Here is a 27,567-nt window from a genome sequence, read left to right on the forward strand (position 1 = left end):
ATGTGGTGCTGAGAATCAAACCCAGGGCCCTGCACGTGCTAGGCAAGCGCGCTACCGCTGAGCCACAGCCACAGCCCTGTTAAAAGTCTTTTGCTGGATTTCCACTTCTGCCTTCTAGGGTGAACTATAAATGAGTAAATTGATTGTCTCTTAGACTCTCTTGTGTAGAATAGGAAACAGATTTGATCACCCCAGAGCATATAGTGCTTATTATTAGGGTTGAAGAATTTTGCTGTGGATCATTTTCCTCAAGGTTCTGAGTAGGCCTAGAATCATCTCATCAGTGGTTGCATGCCGTGATATTTAACAGTTTTACGAGGAAGACAAATTTGTTCTCCAAATGGGCAGACTACACCATCACTAGCTGTGAGTAAGCAATCTGTTGCCTTCTTGTGAACAATCTTCCCTCAAAAAACACAGAACTCTGAGATAGCTTTTGTTGTTTTTAAAGTAAAAGGCCACCTCTGATTTTAATGGATGATATATGTCATGGGTTTTGTCCTCTGTAGTGAGTGGCTGCCATGGGAAGAAGGGTAAACTTTGTTTGGGGGATGTTTATTCATCTGCCTGTGGACTCCAAAAACCATAAGCAGAAGCCCTCTAGTGGAAGCATCCAGAACTACTCATGTAGCTGGGAGACAGCAGCAGGCAAGGAAACAGACAAGGAAAAACAGTGATGGTTGTGGACAAATGGGGGATCCTTATATCTGCTAGTGTATTTTGTGCCTCTACTTCTTCAAGTTTACGTTTCCGTTTTCAACCATCAACGTGGAAACAGCACATCTCAGGTGGGCCAAGGTTGTTGAGGTGTTTGGTACAGTCCATTCCCTGGATCCTGCCAATCTAGAGTCATCTTTGATCACTTGTACCTTTGGTGCAGGGTCTCTGGGTGGCGCAGGATATTTGTAACTTCATGCTGTGGGAGTGAATCCTGCCTCTTTCTGAAAAAGAATGCAATTTTTGAGCCTGTCATGATGGCTTCATTCTGTCAGGGTGGCAACTTATCTAAAATCACCGTGAAGAAGAATGAACGCTTTGGAGAAGCCGACTCACAGAGCAGTTTATTTAGACATCACTTGGAGAAGTGACTTTCATCTTCGTGTTCAGAACCCAGTCATACATTGAGTCACTTTCGTCTACCCTGAATTCAGCCACCTTGGAACTTGGATGTTTGGTCCACATAGAAAGAATCCTGACTGAATGAATAATTATTTTAAGCCAGAACATTGATTTGTTATATTTTGAGTCTTGATTCTCTACATGCTAATTGAGTGATATTATGCAAAACTCTAATGTCTTTTATCTATAATTTTCTTTCTCTACAATGAAGATAATAATAGTACTTTCCTCTTAATATCATTGCAAGAATTCAATAGTGTAAATTTCTTAGCTCAGTTGGCAATAAACAAGTTCTTGAAAAATATCAATTATTGCAATGATTGTAAATATTATTGGGGGAAGTAAAATTCATAACATTTGGTTTCCTATGGCCCAAAGAGCTGGTAAAATGACTGTTTCCCTATTGTAATTATATGTACTAAAAATGCTTTGGGATAGTGTATAATTTTTCTTTTTGTACTGGGGATTGAAACTTAGGGTCCTTTAATACTGAGTTACATGCCCAGACCTTTTATTTTATTTTATTTTTTTATTTTTGAGATAGGGGCAGACAAGTATAATCTTAACTTGGAACATTTCAGTGAACTGTTTTGTAAGGTCAGATTTTGATTTTCTAGGAATGATTATCAGCACAATTTATTAAGTATAATTCTTCTAAATAGAATAGGACAAGAATTTATAAATAAAAGCATCCATCTCCATCTCTTAAGCACGTGTTTACCTTGACCTTTCCGTGAGCCAAGGGTATCCATTTTTCTGCAGACACCCACCTTGCAGCAGAGGTTCTCCCTCTCCTCACCACTGCTGTGAAACTAAGTTCCCACGTCTGTATAAATTACAGAGACAATGTTTTGACATAAGCAGAATCTTGTGCTTTATTTTTGCTATTTTAGATTGTGACTCATGTCTCCTTGTTCCTTAAAGTGATTGTCTCAGGGTGAGATTTCTGGTGAACTCGGCTTCCTTGGGCTGAGTGGCCGTCTTCTTTCAGCTCCTGTGAAACAAAGTTTTTTACCCTCGAAAGTTTAAATCACACACATACACAGCCCCCTTTAGAGAAATACAAGCTGTCATGAGAAGATTAGTCTGGTGGAAAGAGCAAGCCCTCTGGAGTCAATCAGGCCCTGGTTGTGGTCCCTTATCCAGGCTGAGTGAACAAGGGACCAATCCCTTGTCCCAAGTCACTTCCCATCTGAGTCTATTCCCTAAAATGGAAAGATACTCCCTGCATGTGAAGAACTCAGGAGACATAGCAGTTTAAAGTAAAATCTCAATGTATGTTATCCATTATGATTATGATTATAATTATGCTTCTAATTACTGTAATCTGGTTAGTCACTGAGATAACCTTGTGCCACAGGCAGTGCATGCAAAGCAACTGGCACTGTACCCAGCTGCAGAGTAGGCACTCAATGAATGAAAGACATTAATATTATCAGCAATTTACTTCTTGGATGGAAGAAAAGGAGGGAGTAAGCCCAGTGTGTTAATATTCCTTTCTTAGCCCTTTGAACAAAAGAATCTCAGCTCTCCAGGAAAGAAGATGATGACGATGACAGCATTTAGTTGACATTTATTGAGCACATACTCTAAACCAATGTGTTCCTTCTTTTACTTGTTTCTCCTGATAAACCTGTGAGGTGAATACTAGAATTATCCCTGTACCTTAGTTTGGGTCTCCCTAAAACACACCAAGGCAAAAGTTCAGGTTCAAGTACTTTATCCGGAAGGTAGTGTGGTGGGTGAGGGGCTAGGAAATGATACGAGGGAGAGAGGAAGCCAGAATGGGTAAAAAGAAGAGTGAGCGTGAGTGTCCTGGGCAACGGAGGCGTAGAGGCACACATTTCCCAGCAGGCTACGGATACCATGGTATCAGCTGACAGTCAGCAAAGAGTGCTCCTACTTCTATTCCTTGGCACAGAGAGGGTGGATTCTAACACTGGGACATGGTGCCAGTGGTCATTTATTTAGGGATCACACTACATTCTGGAGGACGGCACTCATCCTTGTGGGGTATCATCTCCCATCTGTGCCTCAGCTGTGAAAAAGTCACTCCGTTGCTCTGGAGGTATGGTAGATGAGAGGACCGTTCCCAGTTCAAGTGCTCACTGTTTTCCGTCTTTTGCTAGAAACTAGATTTCTGCGTCTGAATTGAAAATGTTTCCCTACAAAGCCCACACCATTTTTTTAGTGCAAATTAGGGACTCAGCTCCATCAGTAGGACCTTATTATTTATTGTCAGATGTCAAAGAATTTGGCTTCCTAGGACTTGAGTGGCAGGCAAGGTATTAGGAGACAGTTGCACAGGTGTCTCTGCGGGGTAGATCTATGCATGCCAATGACAGTGCTAAATGCTGGGGAAACACTGCAGAAGGGAGGGCACAGAGGCTGGCTGCTTGACGCTGTAGGAAGAGGCTCCCTGAATTAGGAAATCAGAGGAGGAAGTATGTTAATTGTGAAAGAACAAGTCCCGACACCCAGGGCTCCCATGACAATAATTCTTATGCCCAGCAATATTGTTTGAGCCAAAAAATGGAAGCTCCAGGATCCATCCTAAACTTTGTTGCAGAAAAGGATCATCTGGTCCCACTGTACCACTTTCCTTAACAAATGAGAAAGGGCTGGGGAAATGGAGCCATAAGTCAAGGTAGAGTCTTCAGATGCTTGGAAAAAAAGATGGGGTGGGAGGAGTTTGTATAGACAAGGAACTGTTAGCTTCCAAGGTTTGCTGAGTCAGGACATAAGGTTCACAGAACAGAGAACAGGGGTTGAGAAAAGAGGCCTGCCCAGGAGTCCTGGCAAAGGCAGAATAAAGAGCACTGGGACGTCATACATGGCGAAATGCAGATCTTGTCAAAGCTGCGTGCAGTGCTCAGGGGCTCCTCACACGCCTCCCTCTGCTTTGTGCACATGTGAAACTCTTAACAATAAATAGAAAAACATCAGCGCAGGTTCAGTGGGTGAGATTGAAGTCCACTGTGCAAGGTCCATGCACCGGGAAGGTGCAGAGCCTGGGGATGTGGGCTACTCAGTGGGTCTTGTGTTTGAAAATGCTGCTGGCTAACTGTCTTCTCTTAGAGCTGAACAATTCAAAACCTAGCATTGGACGGAAAGCTAGGGAGCTTCCGGTCCAGGTAGCTGATGGTGTGTGACTGCAGTGACTCAAGGAAGACCTTCAGAAATACACACCTGGCCCAAGAGCCCAGCATTACCTCATTGTAACTTCAGTCTTCTCAAGGAAGAATAGAGCTCTCATTTAAATAGGTCAATATACCTGAAAGAGAAGAAGAGCTATCATAGTCAGTTCCTTGGGCTCATTCATTCATGCATTAAATAGTTACTAAGTAGCTTATCTGGGCCAAATACTAGGTGCCAGAAGGAATAACAAAAGCACTAACAACAACAACTTCCAGGTAGCAGTTATTGTGCCAAAAGCTTTGTATGATCATTCAATCCTCATTAAAATATTAACTATTGGGGAATGCAAAGACATATTAAAAACTAGCTTGAAGATTCCACCTTGCGTTCCTTCCTTGTCTACACAAACTCCTCCCACCCCACCTTTTTTCCCAAGCATCTGAAGACTCTACCTTGACTTATGGATCCATTTTCAGCCCTTTCTCATTCGTTAAGGAAAGTGGTACAGCAGGACCAGATGATCCTTTTCTGCAACAAAGTTTAGGATGGATCCCGAAGATTCCATTTTTTGGCTTTTGGCTCAAACAATATTGCTGGGCATAAGAATTATTGTCATCGGATCCCTGGGTGTCGGGACTTGTTCTTTCACAATTAACATAACTTCCTCCTCTGAATTCCTAATTCAGGGAGCCTCTTCCTACAGCATCAAGCAACCAGCCTCTGTGCCCTCCCTTCTGCAGTGTTTCCCCAGCATTTAGCACTGTCATTGGCGTGCATAGATCTATCCCTCAGAGACACCTGTGCAACTGTCTCCTAATACCTTAATAGGAGATACCTTAAAAGGAGAAACATACATATAACTTAAAAAGAGAATAAAGTGTAATAGAAGGTGCACAGCGTTCTCTGTTCAGGGCATCAGTAGAAGGAAGCTCAGTAGAAGGACATATCACCCAACATTCAGTCTGGGAGTGGGGGGCAGCCTTTCCAGGGGAGGTCAGGACAGAGATGAGTCTTAAAGAACAGCAGGGGAGAGCTGAAAGAGGCTGGCTTTGGAGTCAACGAAACCTGACTTCAAATCTCTGCCCCACTGTCTGGATCCATGCAACCTGCTCTAACAAAACGCCACAGACTGGGTAATTTATTAACAACAGAATTTTATTGTTCACCGTTCTGGAGGCTGGGAGGTACAAGATTAATGGGCCAGCACCTTCAGTATTTGGTGAGGGCTCATTCTCTGCTTCCATGTTGTGTCCTCACATAGCAGAAGGGATAAATGAGTTCCCTCAGGCCTCTATTTTAAGGGCACTAATCCCCTTCACCATGACTCTGCCCTCAGGACTTAGTCACCTCCTAACTGCCCACCTCTTCATACTATTATATCAGGTTTCAACCCATGAATTTGGGGAGTAACAAACATCCAGATGCTGGCACCCACCACTGACCTGGGATGACCTACCCTGAGTCTCATCTCTGAAAGACATCACTAACATTTTCCTTTTATTTCTCTAGTGAGAGGGTGGTGCAGATGCCAACCGTGGCTGATGTTACAAGGGGCTCACTCAGGACCCATCCCTAGTGCTCTGTAGTTTCTTTCTGGAAAGCTAGAAACCACATTTCCCAATCTCCCTTGCAGGTTCAGTCAAGCATTTGCACCTTCCTGGGACCAGGGGGCAGAAGTGAGCAACACACCCTGCTGCAGAGTGAGAGGCTGCAGACTTTTGTGGCAATTGCAAATCTGGAAGCATTTGATACATGTAGCAGAGCTCTGGTGTGCATTTCCTGTTCTCCCCAGTGGACAAGCCACAGGCAGCAGTGATTCTGCCCACAAGTCCTGTGGTATGTGGCCGGGCATTGCTCCCCACTGCTTTGTTCCTGGTTGTGGGTCTTCCAAATCAGATTTTCTGTTGCCTCTTACTGTTGTCTAAAGATCCTCTTTCTGCTTAACTAGCAAAAGGAATTCTATTTTCTGCCAGTAAAAGACCAGACACAAGTGTCATCCTTAATTCTTTCTTCCCCTGCACCCTCAAATATAAGGTATCTCCAGGACTGTTGAGACCACCTGTTTTATTTCTTGCTTTCTCTTCTCCCTTATATTGTGTTTATACTGAGATATGGATAGGACAGTTTCAATTATAAAATTAAATTAAAACCCAAACTAGAAAACTATGGAGAGAGAAAACACACAAATAGTGGTCAGGAGTTGAGAGTAGGTGAAGAGGTAACTATAAAAAAGCAGCAAGAGGAGCTGGGGTTGAATCTACCCCTCTCTTCCCCCTCTGCTGCTTCCTGGTTCAAATCACTATCATGTCCTACCCAGGTCCCAGCCACAGCCTTCCTTCCACAGCCTCCTGGTGACTCTCTCTGATCTCAATATCACCTTAGTCCAATTAATTCTCCACACTGATGCCAGAGTCAGCTCTTTTTTTAAACGCCATAATTCTCCTGACATACTCCAGCACAAACTCCTTTCCCACACTTTCTTGGTCTGTTTTGTGCTACTATAATAAAATACCAGTGTCTGGGTAATTTTTTAAAAATTATTATTTGCCGCAGTCCTGCTGCAGCAAAATAACCGGCGGGTGACGAACAACTTGTGTACATTGATACAGCAGGAGTGGGAGCCCTTTATTGTAGCACAGGAGGGGTATATATACATTACACACAGCTTATCTTAATTAACATAAACTAGATACAGCAGTCAACCAATAAGGAATCTCCACACTTAATGGCTCGCTGGTGTTACTTCACAAACCACTCCCTCTGGCAAAATGCCAGGCGCCATCCTGACTTGTTCACAGACCCTAACAATTATTTGTTGTTCATGGACTTTTATTTTATTTACTTATTTATATGCGGTGCTGAGAGTTGAACCCAGTGCCTCACACATGCTAGACAAGGGCTCTACCACTGAGCCACCACCCCAGCCCATCTGGGTAATTTTATAAGGATCAGAAATTTATCTTCTTACAGTTATGAAGTCTAGGAAGTTCAAGATCAAGGAGCCCACATCTGGGGAGGGCTTTCCTGCTGCATCATAACGTGGTATACAGCATCACATGGACAGGAGGAGAGTAAATGGGGAGAAATCCATCCTTTTAAAAGGAACTCACTTCTGCAATAAATGCATTAATGCATTCATCAGGATGGATGAGGATGGACCCCTCACCTCACCACTTAAGTACCTCTTAAAAGGACCTTTTTATGGTTTGGATAGGAGCTGGGCCCAAAAAACTCATGTGTGAGACAACACAAGAATGTTCAGAGGTGAAATGATTGGGTTATGAGAGCCTTAACCTGATCAGTGTGTTAATCCACTTGAATGGATTAAACTGGGTGGTAACTGTAGGTAGATGGGTTGTGGCTGGAGGAGGTGGGTCACTTGGGGGTGTGCCTTGGGGAATTATATTTGTCCTTGTTCAGTGGAGCTCACTCTCTGCTTCCTGATTGTCATGTCCCGAGAGGCTTCCCTCCTGCATGCCCTTCTATCATGATGTTCTGCCTCACTTTAGACCCAGAGCTATGGAGTTGGCTGTCTATGGACTGGGACCTCTAAAACCATGAGCCCCAAATAAATATTTCTCTTCTGAAATTGTCCTTGTCAGATTTTTTGGTCATAGCAATAAAAAAAAATCAGACTAAAACATCCTTCCTCCAAATTTGCCACATTGAGGATTAGGTTTCCACGGCAGAACTTTGGGGCCAGCATTCAAACCATAGCACATACCCACACAAAGCTGTGTGTAATCACTTTCTATTACCAGAGTGTTCGGCCATTTCTCTTATCACTGGGGCTCTGTGCAAGCCGCTCGTCCTTCCCAGAATGCTCTTCTCTCTCCTTACCAGGCAAAATTCACCTTTCAGGTGTTAAGTGTTGCACAATTTAGGAAGCATTTTGGGGTTTCTCGAGTTCAAGCAAGAGACTCCTGTGTGCCTGAAGTATACCCAAACACATCTTTGCTGTTTATTTATCTGTAACCCCTAGTAGATGAGGGCTCTCTGAGGGCTGGAATCTTGTCTGTTTATTTAATAACCTTGCCTCAAAATCTGGCACAGTCTGAAATATCATGAGCACTCCCTTAAAACTGGTTAAATGATAAATGGTGTCAAAGGAGGCAGAGAGGTCTAGTGTCTAAGGATTGACCACCCTCCAAGAGTTTTGTCCACCTAGAGGTCACTGGTGATCTCATGGGGACATTTCAGTGGAGAAGTTCAACAGCAGCCAGTCCCACGTGTCTGAAGAGGAAGAAGAGACTTTCCCATCGCCACTGTCTCAGCCTTGCTAACTGCTGCTGACCAAGATGTTTTGATCAGGTCAGTGGGCAGGACAGGCAATAGGAATGGGAAGGTTTGATGCCTGAGGCATTTTTCTGTAAAGAGCCTTGGCAGAAGGAGGCCACTTCTCCATTAGGTACAGGAGGTACAGTATCCAGGGACCACAAAAATCTTTCAAATTTCACTTTTTTTTAAAGAACAAAAAATGTTGTTTTTTTTTAAAAAGAACAACAAAAAATGACGATAGGCATAAGGAATCTATAATAATGAATCCAGTTAGGGTTATTTTCATCTGTATATGGGCACAGTAATAAAATATAATTGTTAATGTTATTTAGTAGAGAAAGAGGGTGTGATAGCAAAAGTACCCAGGGCAGGGCGTGCATGAGAAACTTTGCTGACTTTATAATCTAGTCCCTCCTGTGAGATTCACTGGCCATGAATTAGGTCAGCCCATTTCTCAGCTTCCTGGGTTGACCTGGGGGGGCACCTATGTCCTCTGTCATTGATGGAGATGGTTGTGGGTAGACTTGTCAGAGTCTCCTGACAAAGCTAAAGGTGATATTATTGTTCATGATTTTCACAGTGACGTCAGGTTGGGCCGTTGGGTGGGTTTCTTCTTCTGCTTGGGGTAAACAGGTAGTTTACAAGTCTATACGTAAACATCTTCCTGAAACTGTTGAGGGAGAGAAGACCCAGCGGAGCTCCGACAATGCAGCATAGTGCTGGAAACAATAAGTGCTGACTTTGTTAGATGAGGCAATTAGAAACTACCAGAAATGACTAGATGAATAAGCTAACTCAGAGAGAACGAAAGGGCCCCCGGGCAATGATTACTTCCCCATAAGGGAACTGAGAGGAGCAAACCAAGCTTATCAGAACAAGAAAGCAAGCTTATCCAACAAGATAGACTTTGCTTTACACGGAGGTCTGATTTGCTTTAGGTAACAGAGAAAATCAAGGGGTGGGGGAGTTTCTCAATTTTTGGGAGTCTCAACTTTTTAGAGGAGGTAAAGAAGTTTCTCTGTAGCTCTCAGTGTGTGAGAAGAGCAGAAATCCAAGCAATGACCTGTTTGTTCCTAAATGTGTCCTTTTAGAAGGCAGCAGTTTGTGGGAGAAATAGCTAAAAGCATGCGTATCCCCACACCACCCCGTTTTATTATGGAGCTGATGTTCTCTGATCACAGATTCTGCAGCTGATAATATTAGCCCATTCAGTCCCATTGTCCCAGATGTGAAATACTTATAAAAACTGAAATAGTATTTATATATAATAATATAACATAACATGATATAATACATAATAATATAACATGTAAGAATATCATTGTATTATAATAACATAAACATATAAAAATAGCATGTAATTATGTAGTAATATAATTATAGTAATCATAATATTATACTGTTGGTTAATATTAGTTAATATAATAATATATATAAACTCTAGATTCTGATTTCCATCCCATTTTAATGTACCCATGTCAATTTCATTGAAATAGTCACAGAATTGGGCTGGGATTGTGGCTCAGCGGTGGAGTGTTCGCCTAGCATGGGCGGGACCCGGGTTCGATCCTCAGCACCACATAAAAAATAAAGGCATTGTGTTGTGTCCATCTACACCTAAAAAAAAAAAAAAAAGTTTCTCTTAAAAAAAAAAGAAAGAAAGAAATAGTCACAGAATTGAAAATGTGGGACTTAATGGGTTATGTTGTTAATTTGTTCATCCCCTTAAAGTCCAGATTCTGGTGATAGAAATGTGAGGAAAATTCCATGCATACTGGCATTGTGAGCACTTTTCTTTTTTAGTCCATTTGTATTACATACTTTTTTATTGAATGGTTCTATAATCTCCATAAGAGCAGGGACTTAGATCTTTTGTTTCTGCTGTGAACTTAGTGACTAGAACAATGACTGTCTTTGCTAGAAAAACATCTGTTACATGATTTTGCTGAATGAATAAATGGATGAATGAAATTATTTCATAATTCTTAATCCCAGACAAACTTTTAAATAATAAAGTTGATAAGTTGATGAGCTCCATTCAAAGTCCGCCCCTGATTTTTTTTTTTTTAACCATTTCCTTAGAATTTGGTTTTGAAAGCATTCCTAAAGACAGGGTAAAGTACCAGAGCTACCAGAAATAGTTTTCATGAATAAAAATTCAACATAAATGTGTAATAGGGAAAACTGAACTCTATATAAACCTCTTATGAGTTATTCTGTTTGAAGAATTTAAATTACACTCAAACTGACAGTTGTTCAAATTTATGTCTTTAGTAAATTCTAAATATAACATTTGACGGCTAAGTAATGCAATTCACCTTTTATTTGTTTAAAATATTAGCTCCTTGATACCTTCCTGGGAAAGATTAATCTGTTTGCAATAATCTCTGTGCAGGTTCAAAGCCTGGTCGACCTGTTTTGACATTTCAAAAGAAAAAAAGACTTTGATTCTGCACCAAATCAAACAACTCCCCAGGGATGAGTCATTATTTGTCTTTGTTAAATAACCTGGTAGATGGAGGCCAGTTTTAAGTACAGCAGGTACAGAAAGCTGCTATGTGGAGTGACTGGCTCTTGAGATGCCTGGAATGCTATACTGAAGAGTCTTTCCTCTGGGTTTCATAGAGACTTTTAATCATTTGGGGTTTTCCCTATAAATCTGAGAGAACTAAAATACCCTAAGTCATTGTTTACTAATCACATGCCTTCCAGAACCAGGTGACTATTGTGAATTATTAAAGCAAGTGAGTATAGGATGATAGGCAACTGGTGATAGAAATGTGAGGAAAATTCCATGCATACTGGCATTGTGAGCACTTTTCTTTTTTAGTCCATTTGTATTACATACTTTTTTAAAGCAGGACCGTGACCTGTGCATCAATTTTATAGCCAGTAGAACTTTATTAGGAGGATTATCCAGCCAGGGGTGGATGAGGGTGGTAGAGGAAGAGGAATGGAGAGGGTGGAGTGGGAATGGCAGTGTTTGAAGCTAAGTTGTCATAGAAGTTTATGTTAAATAAACAACATCCATTGTCCATACCAAGAAGGCTCCACTAAGCCCCACCCCAAAGCTTTTCCTGGCTCAAGTTCATTATTGCCCTTTGAGAATTAGGTCCAGTATTGTCAGGAAAGAAAAAAAAAAATTCACTTCTAAAGAAGCTGAGCGTCCCAATTTTTATTGGACCTGTTCTGGTTGTGATGTTAATGATGTAATGATGTAGACTTGAGTGGTCAGAAAAGACCTATTGGATGAAGTAACATTTTGGGAACTAGGTTTTGAGGAAAGTGAGGGGGCGAGTCTTCCAGGAAAAGGGAAAAAATGCCTGTCCCTGCAGCAGAAATGTGTTTGCAAGATAGTGCATGGACCATGCTGTCTGTAATGGACAAAATGGAGTGAAGAATGGACAGACAAGAACAGAAGAGGAGGAGGAGGAGACAGAGCATGGACACACAGACATGTCCAGTAAGAGAGCATATGGGACTAGCAAGGGGAGCTTTGAGTTCAAGGGTAGTATAGTCAACCTGGTCTTAAAGGATTTCTCTGACTGATGCTCTGGGAATAATAGTTTAAAAGGAGCAAGAGCAGAAATAGGAGACCAGTTAGGGGATGTATTATTTGGGATAAAATTCAAGGGTGACAATAAAATTCAAATGATTGTGACTTTAACAAGAAGTTGGTTTCTGTCTTACATTCCAGGAGTCTGAATCCAGAGGTCTGAATTCAGCTTTGTTTGATCAAGCCCCTGGTGAGTTAAAAGACATTCCAACCCATGGCTCTAAGCACTCATCCAGGGCTTGAGTACAGAGAGGAAAGAGTTAACCAAAGGGTGCATTCTTCAGGTGGAAGGAGTCATGTCTGTACCAGAAAGCAGGATGGAGGAAAAGATAAAGAAGAAACAACAAAGGGTATCTCTGATCTATCTTTTAAGGAAGTTTCCATAGACGTTTTTACAGACAGACCCTTACCTACACCAAGTTGCAAAAAATGTTAGGAAGTATCAGGTACATTCTGGTAGACGGATGCCCAGATAGAAATTCTACTAGTATGAAAGGATGGAGGAGATAAGAAGATTGGGAGGGAGTGGGCAGTTTTGGCCACAGGATGCTATCACAGTAATCTAGATGAGAGATGATGGAGACGGAGGTGGAGAGAAGTGAGCAGATTCTAGATATAGTTTGAGGTAGAGGTGAGAGGATGTGCTGATGTACCAGTTGAGAGTGTTAGGAAAAACAGAGAATGATGAAGGCCTTGGCTTAAATAGCTGAAAAATGGAGTTACTTTTAGTGAACATCCTTGAGGGTAAAGATAATCAGGAATTTGATTTTGGGGAATGTTAATTTTGAAATAACTAGACATCTAAGAAGAGTTGTCAACAGGCAACTAGATAGGCAAGCTTGGAGTTAAATGGAGATATTCAGTTCAGAAGTAGAAATTTGGAATCCATCCATTTAATAGACACGGTATTAAAGCTATAAAATTCAACAGATCATCTAGTGCAGGTGGGAAAGAATCAACATCAGGGAGTAAGCATGGAGTGCTGCAGTATGTTTCAAAGATTAAGAGGAGCAACTACTAAAAAAAGGCAAAGAACCAAGAAAGAAGCATCCCTGAGAAGCCAAAAGAATAAAGCATTTTTTTAAAAGTGAGTGATGTACCGTATCAAATGCTGTTGACAGGCTGGGAAAGATGAAGATGGTCAATCAGCTATTGGATTTGAGTAACATGAAGGTCACTGATGATCTTCATACAAACTATTTCAACAGAAAATCCTGCCTGGGGTGAGCTCAAGAGAGAATGAGATTAGAGAAAGAAAGAAAGAGTGAATTGGAACATTTATTTTCAGAAATATATCTATTTAAATAGCATATGGATGGGAGTTGGTGGCAAGGTGGAGTCAAGTTCTTTTGACTCTTTTTGAAACATGAGAGGATTTCCAGGTGCCTTGTGTGTTGATGGGAAACGTCCAATTCAGAGAGAAATTTTGATGGTGCAAAAAAGAGGAGAGAGTTTTTAGAGTAAGAGCCTTCAGTAGATGAGAGGAAATGGTGCCCAGTGCACATTTGGAGGTTTTGGCTTTAGAAAAAAACGGATAATTCACCCAAGAAGGAAGGCACATTACACAGGAACAGATTCAGGTAGGCAGTCGAGGAGAAGATGGTGGGAGCTAATGGAAACTCGCCCTGATGGCTTCTATTTTCTTAATGAGGTAGAATTCAAACTCATCAGCTAACAGTGAGGAGGAAGGGAAAGGAACTGGAGATTTGTAGAGAGACAAAAACATCTGAAAATCTGTATGTGGGATTCGATGAATGAGTGAACTGAGGGAATGCAGTGAGATTGTTGGGACAGTACTGTGGCTATCAGTACTACGTCAGCAATCCTGAATTTAAAGTGGAACCAGCCGTGGGAAGCTTGCAAGCATGGGAGGAGGTAGGATTGGGTGAAACCAGAGCTGGGGTTTTGCCAGGAGAGCACAACAGAGGGGTCAGGGAAGGGGTAGAGAAGAGGCAAAAGAGGAGTAAAACGATTAGGATTGTAGTTATTCCAGGTAGGAGTCTTGAGAAGGGATCACGCAATCTCATCTGGCCAATAGGGACAATGTCAAGGTTTTCAATTCAATGTGTGAACTGTAGCCTTTCTTGAAACAGTTAATTCTGTTTAAAAAAAAAAAGGAATTGCTATTTTTTAATGGGATCTATTAGATTATGCTACACTGCTGTTAAAATAAAATCCAAATTTCTGTGGCTTAAAAAATCAGAAGTCATTATAATAGGATTTGGACTGATAGGAGAGCTCCTTCACAGTCAATTAAAGACCCAGGTGATGATGGCTGTGTCATCCTTGGCTTGTGGTACCCAGAGGTCATTCCAGGCCTTGCCACTTCTGTTAGCAAGTAAAAGGTAGGGACATATTGAGACAAGTATGAGAGACTGTTATGGGCCAAGAGTAGAAGTGCCATTTATCCCTGTAATCATATTCCATTGAAGAAAACTTAGTCACTTCCCCGCAGGAGAGGCTGAGAAATGCAGTCCAGCTGGGTGCCCAGAAAGAAGAGAAGAATGTATTTTTGGTAGACAACTAGCATCTCTAACATAGTTGGTCCCTTGGGCCACTATCATCCCTTATTAAGCCATATTCGCCTATTTCTCATGAAAAAAAAAATTTCTCCAATTACTATATCTATATCAAAGTCTGGGGTCTCCAGATGGTGTTCAGATCTCTTCTTGAGGTCCAGACGTGGTTCCTCAAGATCTGGCACCCTGTGAGCTAAAAGACAAGTTATCCGGGCCCAACTGCCTACCCAATATACAAAAGCGGACAAGAATAGAAATGCCCACAGCAGTCCTGGGCCATAGCACTGAACTCCTGCTGGGTAGGTATTGCAAAGACCCTCCAAACCCTAGAATAAAATGTCAATGTACCGAGTGTCGTCCTGAGCAAGGTACTTCCTTGCCTGCATTCTCTGTGGCCCTTGACTCTGTCCTCCTGGAGAACAATCTTGTCCGCTATTCTCCATGGCCACATAAGAGGTGGACATGGGGAAATGTGGGTTTAGGAGCTGACACCTTTCAGAGCTCACTCTCTGCTGTTGCATGAGGGTGATTTACAGATTCAAGCTTGTGGTTTCCTGGGGCACTACTGTTTTTTCAGAAATATGATGGGCTTCTGACCTACTTATTTCCATTCTGTTTCATGTGCTAGCAAATAAACCCCAAAGTATTTTCTTGATCTTTTCTGAGGTTTGTCTTCCTTGATCAAACCATCACTGACGTCTGAAACAGGCTTGGGTGCCAACGCTCTTGATATTTATCTCTGCCACTGGGCTGGATCTCCTTTTATTCTTTGAACCTATAAATCTTATCTTCTACTGTTTGAGCTATACAAACCATCAGTGTTTTTTTTTTTTCCCCAGCCCAGAGCAGTCTTGAAGAATTATTACTATTGTTGTGATTGTTATCATCATTATTATTGTGGCTGTCCCATTATTATTATTTTAGTGATTGTTCTGTTTCAGTAGACAATCTAGTCAATTTTTGCCTGAGCTCGTCTCTTTTTTGCATTACTGGGCTAAAAGCCACAGCTTTCAGCCTCGCACACTAGCATTCCTACTCTTACCAGCTATGTTCCCTAGAGCTTCAGACTCAGTAAGTTCTTGGTCTACTTTCCAAGCTATCAGAGATGAAGTGTTTTAAAAGTGCTTTTCATGGTTAACTTGGGGCTCTGGCTTTCTAGCCTTTGATAGCCATCTCCTATCTGCCTTTAGGTGTGTGTGCGTGTGTGTGTGTGTGTGTGTGTGTGTGTTTATGGTATTCTCTTTTAGGTGCCTCTTCCCATATTGATTAGGAAGGTAACAAGCAAAGAAACCCTTAAAAAGTCAACAGCTGAAATATCAGTGTATTTCTCTCTCAAGGAGGCAGTTCAGGTCAGCAGCAGCACACTGTGGTCTTCAGGGATTGGAATGGGACAGTGAATTTGCCATGTTCCATCCTCAGTTGCCAAGGTTTCCTTCGGGTCACAAGTCCAGCTGGCCAAAAAGAGGAAAGAGCTGGACAGCATGAGTGGGAGGTTTTAATGGGCAAATTCTGTAAGTGGAGAATTTTTTTGTTGAGTTTCCATTGGTGAGAACTTAGTCCCCTGGAATAAGTGCAACAAAAATAGAGAAATCTACTTCAGCCTCGGCTCCAGGAAGGAGAAAAAAGAGTGGATGTTGTGGCCAGCTTGTGGTTTCTATCACAGACAATGGTAAAGGGTGAGAGCAAACAAAGGGGAAAATGTTTCCTGTAGGATGGATTCACACCATGTCATAATTACTCTGGGAAAATTAGAGGAGGTTATAAGATTTATACACAGAGCTAAGGGCTAAATGATAGAAATTTTTTCAAATCGATGACTGAGATTAGTTAAAATGAGTACCTGATAAAGATAAAACTTAGGACTTTATCCAGTTTGCGACTATAGGAGTGAATGGAGGGAACTCTCTTCTGAGGGCTGTTAGAGTTTCTTACTTATAAAATTTGAGATTTCCTTTGTTCTGAGAACTTATTTTCAGAAAATCTCAAGATAGGATTTGAGGGAGGGAAATCCCCAACGGGGAGTTATTTTAAAGGAGAAGCAGTGCATTAAACATCTTAATATGCATTTCAGAATAGAAAGATAATGCTTTGGTTATGACATAAAGTTAGCTTTAGTCTGAATATTCTTTTGAACAGGTAAATAAATGATTTTTCTTAAGTATATGATTGGACTCAAGTGATGGCATCTCTCACATGCTGTTGTTTATATTGAATGACCCAGATGTGGGGAAATACATCAACAGCCATTATTATTATCTTTTTTTTCTGATACTCTGAAGCCAGATTCCACCTTGTAAATGGAAGTGGATATTTTTCAAAAAGGGACTGGATGTTCCCAGTGTCAATCATTCCAGGGCAAGGATGAATGAGTAGGCTTTTTTCCAGGGAAAGGACAGACTACTTCCTCTTGCTGACATGAAAGAACAGGAGGTGGAAGGTTAAAGAGGCTTGGTTATTTGGTTGTGTGGGACTCAAACTAGTTTTTATTTCTTAAAACCCAGTAGAAGCTGGACAAGAATGCCGAGATTTAGGTGTTGGCTTGTGATCTTGAAAGTTAATTAGTTTTAATAGCACTTAGTCATAGTTTGAATGGTGGTACTATTATTCCCTAAGCATGTTCAGATGATTTTTAAAAATCTTTTTCACTATGAAATGAAGCATAAATACAGACAACTCCATGATACAAAATTCTACTTCACTGAATCATTAGAGGCATTTCCTCTTGTAATCACCACCAAGTCAAGAAACAGAACTTTGCTAGCTACCTAAGAAGCCCTTCACATGCTGGGACCCTCTTCCCTAAAAGAAACCATTATCCTAATTTTATTGAAGTCACTTCCCTTTTTAACAAGTAGTTTTACCATTCAATTGAGCACCCCAAAACACTGTAGTTTAATTTTGATTGTTTTAAAATTTGTCTTTTAATCTCAAGTTTTGCCCCATGTCCCTTTTATCCTTTGCAAGGTATTTGTTGAAATGTTGGATCGTCAGAGCTTCTCATGATCTGGGTTCTACTGGTTATGCCACCGTGGTGGAGTTTAACGTGTTCCTCTGTCCTCTGCGTTCCCTGTCAATTGGTAGTTCCATCTGATTCAGGTTTATTTGCTTTGATAAGACCATTGGTGATACTGTGTTGTTTCATCAGGAAGCCTAGACTGGTTGCCTTTCCTTTGGTAAGGTTGGCAGCTACTGCTGCTCAGTGTTTAGATCTGTGGTTTGAATAGGAGCTGTAAGGTGGAGATTTCATTCATTCTTAATTAACTGAAATCTTTCTATGAAGGGTCATTTTACTCATCTACTATTTGGTTACTGAAATAAAATTCATATAGGGAGACCTAATGAGTAATTGATTTTCCCCTTTATTAGTTTTCATAATAATGAGTTGGTTCCCAAATCCTTCTCCAAATATGACCAATCATTTTTTTTAATTACTATAAATTTATGGATTTAAATATATTTGATATGTATCAATCCATTGCTTTTAATGTCTTCATTAAACTTTTTGTTTTGTACCCAGGGTGCTTAACCACTGAGCCACATCCTCAACCCTTTTTCATATTTCATCTGGAGACAGGTCTCACTGAGTTACTTGGAACATCTCTAAATTGCTAAGGCTGGCTTTGAACTCACCATCCTCATGCCTCAGCATTCTGAGCCACTGGGATTACAGGTATGTGCCACTGTGCCCAGCTCTTTATTAAAACTTGAATGGCTTCATTCTGGCCATAGAAAGGACCTTCGTTTTTTTTTAAATTTTTTTATTTACTTTTAATTTATATATGACAGCAGAATGCATTACAATTCGTATTACACATATAGAACACAATTTTTCATATCACTGGTTGTATACACAGTATATTCACACCAATTCGTGTCTTTATACCTGTACTTTGGATAATAATGATCATCACATTCCACCATCATTAATAACCCCATGCCTCCTCCCTTCCCCTCCAATTCCTCTGCCCTATCTAGAGTTCATCTATTCCTCCCATGCTTCCGCTCCCTATCCAACTATGAATCAGCCTCCTTATATCAAAGAAAACTTCTGCATTTGGTTTTGGGGGATAGCTAACTTCACTTAGCATTATCTTCTCTAACTCCATCCATTTACCTGCAAATTCCATGATTTTATTCTCTTTTATTGCTGAGTACTATTCCATTATGTATATATGCCACCTTTTTTTCATCCATTCCTATGGAGATTTCTTGGAAAATTTGGAATGGAACCACAATTTGACCCAGCTATCTCTCTTCTCAGTCTATACCCAATGGACTTAAAAACAGTATACTACAGGAACACAACCACATCAATGTTTATAGCAGCACAATTCACAACAGCTCAACTGTGGAACCAACCTAGGTGCCCTTCAATAGATGAATAGGAAGTTCCTTTAAATTGATGGCTTTTGGCATGATTCTTGGGATATAACAACATATTCTGTGATCAATTTGTATATTTCCTGCTTTTGCCTCAAAATTAGTTGTATCACCAAGAAACCTTCATTTCAAATAATATTCTGGGTGTTAGGGATGCTTTCTGTTACTGAGTTGAACGCTTGTTTCCAAAAATTTTCAGTGAACATGTCCAGAACTGAGAGAGATTCCCAGTACCTAGATTGCCACCTTGAAATGAGGACATCTTGAATACCCATGAACACTTACCTATATATTCATAAGTATAAATATGAATGATAACCTCATCCAATTCAACTTCAGGATAAGTGAGTTTCTACTTAACCTCTTCTGTTTAATCTGTATCTTCTTTCCTCCATATTATGAATCTTGGTTCTCAGGTAGACAATGTATTATAGAGTTAGAATAGGCCACAACTATCATTTGTTTTCTTCTTCATTATGTACATAATCGTTGTCTCACAATACCTATATCAATACCCTCCACCAAAGGATTACTGAAAACAATTTCAAAACTATGTATATGCTCTACCCATTCTATTTGCATTTTTAATGATTCTATAATTATATTATCAGAGCATATAACTATTATGCACTATAAGCTTGTCTTTTAAACTTTAACCTCAACTTAGCTCTGTAAGTGGCTATGAATTTCATGCTCGTTACGTGTATTCATGTAACTATCTCTACTTGAAGAATGTCTGAAGTTTGTTCTCCAGCAGATTTCACAGCAAAGGATTAAGGGGAAAAGGGTCTCTGAATTCTCAGATGTTGATAATGATTTGTCTACAGCCTTTAGTTTTGAAAGCCAGTTTGGCTGGTTATAAAACTTTTGGCTCACCTTATTTTTCTTTGAGTATCTTAAGTATATTACTTAATTACTTCTTTGAGTATCTTAAGTATATTGTATATTACTTTTTGAAAAGTCTGATGACAATCTAATTTTCTTTCCATCGTAAGTCACTTGAACATCTTCTCTAGATGCTCACCAATACATTTTGTTAAATACAAGAGGCTGTTCTTAATTTTACCTTGGGAATTATGAGACAGAATGGTGTCAAACCTGAGAGGGGTACAACATGCATCATGAGGTGCTGGGAGGACACTTTCCTGGCTCTGAAGAAGCAGTGGTTCAGAACATGGCTGCAGGAGCAATTCAATAAGAAAAGAGCTATTTGTACAGGTATATTCCTTGGGGATTCCCAAAAGTCTACTGGGTAATACTGAAGAAGCATCAATTTCTGATAGTCCATACAATGAGCCTAGAAATCCTCTACATTTTTAATACAAAATAAAATAAAATAGTACTTTGCAGTTATAGACTACTGAATCTGGAATATTCTGGGTATTTAGTGAGGACTTTAGAGAACTGACGGGAAAAGAATGCAAATATGCCTTCTCTGTCAGCACTCACTAGCAAGAATATGTAATACGGGACTCATTTACAAAAGTAATTAAAATATTTTTTTCTTAAAGAAATAATTTAGGATTTCTGATTTTAGAAATCTGGAAAACCAAGTTAATACAAAGACTTATATAACCTGTAGAAATGCAAGATTCTATATAAAAGTGAAAACATGCATACTGAATTCAGAAAGAAGGAAGAAAATCTGCAGGTATAAAAGAAAATAAGGAATGGGGTAGGTGAACATATAGAACTACTTAAAGTCAAGTTGATGTTACAGGCATGTTTTAACAATTCTTCAAAGAATAATAATTCTCTCATGCATCCTAACTCAGTAAATAGAAAAAGAAGGAACAATCTCCATCTTACTTCTTTATAGGTATAGAGAAAGAATTTGGTAAAATTCAATAAAAATTCATAATAAGAAACTATGACAGGTTTCTTTAGCCTGAGAAAGAAAATCATAAAAAAAAAACCTAAGGGCAGATGTTGTATTTAATGGTGAGACCTGACAAGAATATCTACCATGTCAATTTTATTCAACATTATTATTTTGGAAGTCCCAGTTAGCACAATATTTATTAAATAGGTAACTATTAAAAGGACAGGTAAAGAAAATAGAACTTTCTTTATTTGTACTCAAAATTAATATCTCCATAGAAAACCTAAGCAAATTTAAAGAAAAAAACTTGAGTTATTAAGATTTCACTAAAGTTGCTAAATACTAGATTACCTTATGAAAAATGAATTCATTCCTATACATCAACAATTAAAAGATAAATTTAAAACATACCTTTTACAGTATCAGTTCATAAGAAACCTAGGAATACATTTATTAGAGATGCTTTAGGTCTTTATGGAGAATACTATAATATTTTCTTGAAGGGCATAAGAGATTTATATAAAATAGAAATATATGCATACTTCCTTGATGAAAATTGGAAAATGTAAGATTGCCCAAAATTTATCCGTAATATTCCATGCAATTCCAATTAAAATCAGCAAGTTCTACTTACAGAATTTGAAAAAGTGATCCTAGAAGTCTAATGAATATCAAGGGCCAAGAATAGCAAAGATAAATCTGAAGATGAATTAGTAAGGGCCGACAGGGACTCTCCTTGTAAGATACAAAGATTGATTATAAAGTTGTATGGTAATTAACTCAGTGCAGTAATGGTGCAAGAGTAGATTTAAAAATCGAGTAAAAGAGAATGGAAAACATAGGTGCAGACTTAGGCACATACCAGAATGAAGAAACATGGGAAGGATGTCTGCATAGGGAGAGGAGGTGGGCTGCTCTATCCACAGTGCTCCAAGACTGGCTTCCCATATGGACAAATACAAAAGATAAAAGTGTAACTTTGATTGCTACCATACACTACTCATTAAAAATAAATCTCACACCGCTGAGTGGTTATCATGGGCTTCCCATACTAATGAAGAGGTGTACTTAAACTCAACATGATGATTTATAATTGGTGACAGAAGGAAGTATGGGAAAGAGGGTTCCAGAACAGAAGACAAGCATCTACCCTGATGCAACAAAGAGCAGGCAAGGCTTGGATGAGGTGTCAGCATCATTGAAGCTTAGGAACAAGTGGTCAGATGATTTATTAAGTTAATACAAGTTAACACCAAATTAATACAAAGATTTATATAACCTGTAGAAATGCAAGATTCTATATATAAGTGAAAACATGCTTGCTGAATTCAGAAAGAAGGAAGAAAATCTGCAAATGTAAAAGAAAATAAGGAATGGGGGGAACATACAGAACTACTTACTTTTCAAGATGATGTCACCGGCAAGTTTTAACAATTTTTCAAAGAATAATAATTCTCTGAGATTTGAAGAGCACTTATCTATGTTAAAGAGAGAGAATCTTTCTTAAGAGCAACAGAAGAGTTTTCAGTGGGACGAGAACTGATCAGATTTTTTAAAAAGACCCCTCTAGCTGCAGTATGAAGAAAGGCTAAGAAGAACAAGAGCCGACATGGAAAGACCACATGGAGGCTCATCAGTTGCCCAGGGCTTGAACTGTGGAGGTAGCTGTGGTCTTAGGAGAGAGTTTGACATTCTGGAGGAATAACCTAAGATGGGAAAAGATCACGTGAGCAAACATGTGTTTTATTACAGTTCCTCCCAATTTTAGAAAGAGAGATTAAAGCCTCAAATAAAAGCAATCTTTAAAAAGTTGCTAAGTTTAAAAAAAAGATCAGGATGGGATTGTGGCTTGGGCTGGGATTGTGGCTCAGCGGTACAGCGCTCACCTAGCACAGGCGGGACCCGGGTTCGATCCTCAGCACCACATAAAAATAAATTCATTGTGTTGTGCCCATCTACACCTAAAAAATAAATTTAAAAAAACTTTTTTAAAAATGGCCTGCTTCCTTATGCTTAGAAGGAAAAGAAGAGATAGAATACCAGAATGACTGGGAGAGCTTCATTCAAATTATGTACATTCTGGACACCTTAACTATCCAATTCAGATATCAGAAATTCTACTGGGGGACAAAATTGGGAGAATTAATGATCATTTAATAAATTACAACATACGAAAAATCCAACCGTAGTGTTGGCTTACTATTTCTAAGGAAAGGCTTGCTGACTATTCTTGGGGGTTGGGAGAAAAGTTATAAAGATTGGACTCTTCACAAGCCACAGAAACATATTTTGCTTCATTGTGCGATCCCCAGTGATCTGTGAAAAAATAAAGGGCAGAGGGACAGAGAGGGACAGTGTCCCATGTCAGGAACAGCCACAAGGGTGCTGGAGAGGACACAGCAGGCATGGGGGACATTGGGCCAGCATAGCCAAGTGCAGGGGCAGCAGGCCAGGCAATTAAGTCAAAGACCAGAGCTCAATAGCAACATCACGTGGAGGCCCAGGGCCAGGATCTCCCACCATTTTACTAGCGACAGGTAACCCCAGGACTTTGTGGGATCCAGTGGATTAGGGGTCGGTGCCCCAGGAGTGGCTGATGCCTCAAAAACTTCACAGGGTGGGAAAGCTCTCTCAGAGAAGAAGGCTTTGCACTATCCCTACCCCACCCCCACAGAATCATGGCTGTAAAAATCCTGGAGCCCTCAGATGGGCCTTTTTTGCAGGTTCTGGTTTCTCCAGAATTTTTTTCCTAGTAACTTTGAGATAGTTTACATTTATGATTGTGTAGTTATCCAGATACACTTACATTCACTTACATTCAGGATCATTTTATGGAGAATTTGGCCAAGGTCACATACCCAAAATGTGATATCCCTGGGTCTAGAATTTGGGTCTTCTGCTTCCTACTCCATCTCTGTCACACACTTCCGTTTCACTAAAGTTACCTTGATGCAGTAGCACACTCTGTTCCTAACCTCCTGCTATGAAATGCCAACTGTTTCTCACTTTGCATTCGACTTACCTATTCACATCATGAAGGTTCAGCAAAAGAAATGCAGCAGGATGAATCCTTAATTTTCTGGCTCCCTCCCATCCTCAAATGTCTTGTTCTAATTCTCCAGAGGGAGCTTTGTTTTCAAGGAGTGAAATAAACCCTGCAGAGCCAGAACATCATGAGCAATGATTTGGGGACAAACATCCAGAGACTTGCACAATGTCTCGGGCAGCAACAACAACTTGCTTTTATTTGTTTTTAAGTGTTCTTTCTAGGAAAGGATAGTCAAAAGGAAAACAACTTTTTGGTTTAAAAAGAAAATAGGCACATTTAAAATGTGTGTGTCTTTTTTTTTTAAATTTTTTATTGTTGGTTGTTCAAAACATTACATAGTTATGTGTGTGTCTTTCTATATGTGTGTCTCCTGGTCATTTCTGGAAAAAGAAAAAATTCTATGCAGCAGTAGTTACTGAGATATAGAACTGCAATAGTGTTTTCCAAAGTGATTCAAGAAATTCTGATTCTTTGAGATAGTAAAAGAGAACAAAAAGAGAGACCTGGTGTCTATACCTCACCTCTTAGAAAGTCACTGTGCACATTAGCATATGAAATGCTTTGGAAGTCCTTTAATTTCTTTGATTGTGGAACCCTGTCTTTCTTTCTTTCTTTCTTTTCATGTAACTTTAGAATTTGAGAGCCACAGAATGCTCTTTGGGAGTCCTGTCTTAGGACTCCTCCTTAGACACTTAATGCTTAGTGGGGGAATTTTGGTCACAGTGGCTCTCTGTGGAAACTCATAAACATGGCTCACCAAGGTGACTTCTTGACATCAGCAAATTCTATTCTGTCACAATGTGACAGTATCTTGCACCTTTGCCTTCCTGAATGTATGATGTGAACGTCGGCTATGACACGATGAGACTCAGACTTGCATGCAGACTCCTGACCCAGTTCCTGCCTCCGTGACCTCCCCCATCAATCATGCAGAAACCTTCCACTCAAACTGTATCCACAAGAAATCCTCACCCCAAGCACCAGGAGTTCAGCCATAGGAGGTCTAGAGGCTCACAGTAGGTCATTTCCCCCCCTCTTCTTTTCTTATCCATTTTTTTTTCTCATTTTCTTCCCTGCTTAAAGGCCATCTATTTCCTGGCTTGTCACATACATGTGATTTGGGTAACTGCTTTGCTTCTTAAACATATTCTTGGGAGAACTCACCTTTTACTCCAAACGGCTTATCAAAATACTTGTATCAAACTAATGGAATGCTCCTGATTACAGGTCCCCATGTCACTGAAACTATATAGGGAAGATAATAGTTCTTGCTCACTGAATATAAGTTCCCCCACCCCTTCCTCTTTCTCTGGATCTAGAAGTGTGGCAATCAACTCTGGCTGCACATTACAACCATGTGAGCTTTACAAAGGAGCTCTTAAAATACGAATATCAGAACCGGGCTCACAGACCTACTGATTTAAATGATGGAGTACACACAACAACTGTTTAAGCACCAAGAACAGAATCCAGAAGTTGGAAAATAGCCATCAGTTATCAAATCGTCAAAAAGAAGAAACAGATACTCCACCAAGAATCCGTATACCTGATGACCCACAGCACCTACTCAGCTATTTACCTGGTCACCCACAGCTCTTCAGATACAGCTTTCCTTCTGCATGCTCAGAAAAGTGTGACAACATAGTAATTCATGTCTTCCCACTGAACTCCATACTTGTGAAAATGGGAGAATAAATCTAGAACATTTATGACTTTACTGACAGCTGTCGTTGGTGTGATCTTACACTTGGAAACTTCCAGCCAGGGATGGATATTCAGCCAGTACCTATGCACCCAGTCCAGGCATTGGTGACCAACCTGCTACTTGCAGGCAGCAGGTACAACTTCCTTGCCTCTGAGGTGTGGGAAGGCAGAGTTTGGCCGAGATTATTAATGAAGGTGACTATAGCAGCACCCTACCTGGGGTGATGAGCAGTGGCCATAGTGGTCAAGGCAGCCCGGTTAGACAGGAGGGCAAGAGGTCCCACATCTTGTCCTTGCCTCACCCTTCTGAATGGTCATTCCATCTTCCCACTGCAGCCTCAGGAGCAAGTTACCCTTCATGACTTGGAACAAATGTCACTTCCTCAGCAAAGCCTTCCCTCCTTCCTAGGTTCTCCACAACACCCTTCCCAGACCCCACATGTGTTTTCTTACGAGCTTCCCAGTTCCCCAAGGGTCGCTTCTCATATCTTACCTCATTTTGTATCAACAGGGCTTGATACAATGCCTCAAATATCTCTATGACATAAATTTCCTAATAAAATGTCTATAGTATCTACTCTCCACCTCATAATGTACTTAAGAAATTCAATATCCCTTACAAATCCAGACGGTTCACTTAACAGAATGGAGTTATCTTATTATCAGATTTCAAGCTCTGCTTTGATGATACAGCATCTATAACTTAACTTGTTTTTGAAACAGAGGGAAAATGATTACTGAAATGAAGGTCACTGCTGAGCATGAAAAATGGAAGGGAAGAGAGCCAGGCCCAACATCATTGTTTAATGAAAACAGGGTTGAAACCTCTTTACTAAAGAAGCCTGCTTGATGATACTCTAGTGCAGGGCTAGGGATGTGGCTCAGTGGTAGAGCTCTTGCCTAGTGTAGCTAGTATGTGGAGGCCCTTGGCTTGATCCCCACACTGTAAAAACATCAAAAAACTCTCTAATGTCTTCTTCTGATCCTCTGGAAAGTGTTCAAGTGTTTTCTTAAAAGGAGACTGCGGCTCTGCTCTTTCCAGCACGTGGCCGGTGTTCTGGGAACCAACGAATCCCCTCACTTTCCGGCTCACCTGGGCTACAAACCTTGCATCAGGCCTTGGGCTTATTTTTCCCCTGCAGGCCTGAGTCATTCCCACCCACAGGCTTCTGAGAGCAAGCCAGCTGGAGATGTGCAGCAGCTAAATCTGCCATGCCTTGTTAGCAGGCTATGATCCCAACCCTCAGGGGACTTAAGCCCAAATGCCTTCAGGAGTTAGGCAGGGAACAGGAATGTGTGAAGTGTGTAACACACACAGAGCTGAGTAGGGAGCCTGGTAAGTGGGAAAAATGTATGCTCTACCTGAAGATGTTCAGATTCCAATTTTTTTTTCAGGGTGTTCCAGACAAAATGCACCTATTGTCAAATGTATTCCAAAGACATAGATGTCCAATTGATGCAGCCATTTGGCTCCTCCTGCATTCGCACCCACACTTCTCTCTGACTTTCTTACCTTATATAACGTGAGGTCCTCTAAACCTCACTAGTTTCACCCCTGTGACAACCAACTGGGCATAGATTCTGGCTGATTTCATGCAGGCCAGCCTGATAGGCCCTCATCGCATAGCCAGCCTCAGGCCTTTCATCTCCTGACTGGGGCTTCCCTGTTGACATTGCTGGGGCCTCTGCTGGGCACACGGATAGGCAGACCTGGAAGTGCAGGGGAGTCCCCAGTGTGAAGTTTTAACCAATGGGAGGTGGGAGACAGATGAGTAAATAAACTCTTCCCCTTTTTCTCTCCCCATCAATAGACAATGCTGATATGTAGGGTCTTTTTAAACAGCTTCTCAGGAATGGACACAACTCACTGAGCAATCAGTCACTCTAGAGGCAACCTGCTTGCTAACACACCCTCCCATTGGCTCTCCTCTGCTCCCTTCTTTCTTCTTGTCCTTCACTTCTGACCTCTGGGATCGTACTCAAGCACCTCTTTAAGCTGTGC

General features: G+C 40.5%; 1 protein-coding gene across 5 annotated transcripts in view; it reads right to left on the reverse strand.

Moving 5' to 3' along the window:
- Positions 1 to 1,968: 1,968 nt before the first annotated feature.
- The window catches only part of Gpr65 (G protein-coupled receptor 65), a 51,187-nt gene continuing 25,588 nt past the window's right edge, over positions 1,969 to 27,567 (reverse strand). For 4 of the 5 annotated variants that reach the window (XR_011706540.1, XR_011706542.1, XR_011706541.1 and 1 more), the window contains 2 exons: positions 4,332 to 4,393; positions 1,969 to 3,538 (listed from right to left, as the gene is read on the reverse strand). The gene's annotated coding sequence lies outside the window, so the exon portion shown is untranslated. The remainder of the gene's footprint in view (positions 3,539 to 4,331; positions 4,394 to 27,567) is intronic. The other variant, XR_011706544.1, reaches the window with a different exon arrangement.

Source organism: Marmota flaviventris, chromosome 2 (genome assembly GCF_047511675.1).
Source record: "Marmota flaviventris isolate mMarFla1 chromosome 2, mMarFla1.hap1, whole genome shotgun sequence".
In the NCBI taxonomy this organism is placed as follows: domain Eukaryota; kingdom Metazoa; phylum Chordata; class Mammalia; order Rodentia; family Sciuridae; genus Marmota; species Marmota flaviventris.